Consider the following 1,858-nt stretch of genomic DNA (forward strand, 5'->3'; position numbering starts at 1 on the left):
GGCTGGATTCGAACCCGCCACCTTGGGTGTTCGTGGCTGGCGCCTTAGCCACTTGAGCCACAGGTGCCGACCCGGTAGAGAGTCTTTTATGGGGCATCCACGTTCACCATTGGTGGCCAGAGCCTCAGACCTCAACTGATGCCTACGAGGCCTGTCCCTATAACTGAGCTAAGCCTGGGAGGCTCAGCGACTGACTCACAATCTACTCTGGAGGTTGCTGGCATAGTATTAGCATTCTTGAACAAGTTAGTTGCCAACATTTAAAAATCAGAAGTTTTGGCAGGGCGTGGTGGCTCACGCCTGTAAACCTAGCACTCTGGGAGGCTGAGGTGTCTTGTTTGACCTCAGGAATTCAAGACCAGCCTGAGTAAGAGTAAGACTCCAGCTCTAAAAAAATACCCAAGTGGGCCAGGTGCCAGTAGTCCCAGCTACTCAGGAGGCTGAGGCAAGGGGATCGTTTGAGCCTAAGAGTTTGAGGTTGCTGTGAGCGATGATGCCACAGCACTCTACCTAGGGAGACAGAGTGAGACTCTGTCTCAAATAAATGAATACAGTTTTTTAAAGATCAGAAGTTTTCACTTAAAATCCAGATTTCTAGCTCTTTTCTAAATAGTCAGAAGAGCTAGTGGTCCTTACATGCCAGCAGTGGCTGCCCCTCTAGGTAAGATTAAAAAACCAGTCTTGGGTGGCGCCTGTGGCTCAAAGGATAGGGCACCGTCCCCATATGCTGGAGGTGGCGGGTTCAAATCCAGCCCCGGCCAAAACTGCAAAAAACCCCAAACAAACAAACAAACAAAAACACAGTCTCACAGGCACCCTGGCCCCTTTACTCATCCTGGGCACCCGAGCCCTTACAACTATACTTAAATCCCTTCCAAACATCCAAGAAATACTTGATGAGCCCCTAAAAGTGAAAGATCACATTCAAGAACTTGTCGGCTGACTCATACGTAATAGTGAGAGTGTAGGTGCTGGAGCTACACTGCTTTATCCAAGATCTGCTCTACCAATTTAATAGCTATGTGACCTTGAGCAAGTTACTTAACCATTCTGTCCCTCCATTTCCTTATTCTTATGATGACAGCAACACTACCTTCCTCTCAGGATTTTTATGAGGCTTACATGAGTTAAGACCTATCCGTTGCTTAGGAAAGTGTTGGGACTTGGAAAATGAGAAGAGGTGCAGGAAGACGTGATTATGGCAGGTGTAATTGGAGGCTTTGAAGGCACCAGTAGCCAGGACTGTCTGTGAAGCTCAGTTCTGCCTCTTGCTATCTGTGTGGTATTAGCCAGGTCATTTAAACTAGCCGAGGTCCTTCTAGCACTTGAAGTGCCCTCCACACAGTGGAGACTGCACAAATGGCTGCTATTGTCATCGCATGCGGGCTAGATGCTCTTGGCTTGCTTCCATAGCACTCAGAGCCCTGTTGCCTTCCCCTCCTGGAGCTGGGGAATGGATTTTGATCTGGAAGAGGGGTGAAAGAACAAAGAGGCTCTGCGGGGCACAATGGCACCATTGTGAACTCACAGGGCTCACAATTTCCTTTCTGTCTGTTCAACCTAAAAGGGTGCGAGGGCTGGATGGAAATGGCGTGGGAGCCCATCCAGAGTCCTACCAGTGTTTACCACTGGCCAGAGTTTACTCAGGGCAGAGTACAGGTTGCCAGAGGAAGGACAGCTCTGCAGGATCCTTAGATTGTGTGAGTCCCCTTGTTATACACATGAAGAATCTAGGGCTCAGTGAGGGAAAAAGACTTGTCTGGCACCAGAGAGCAAATCAGGGACAGAGTTGGGGCTGGAATTAGAGACTGAGAGTGGAATTAGAGTGGGCACCAGGAGACCCAGCTGTTCCAGGTCT

The sequence above is a fragment of the Otolemur garnettii genome, unplaced genomic scaffold, assembly GCF_000181295.1.
Source record: "Otolemur garnettii isolate 467f Iridium unplaced genomic scaffold, OtoGar3 scaffold00011, whole genome shotgun sequence".
Lineage (NCBI taxonomy): Eukaryota > Metazoa > Chordata > Mammalia > Primates > Galagidae > Otolemur > Otolemur garnettii.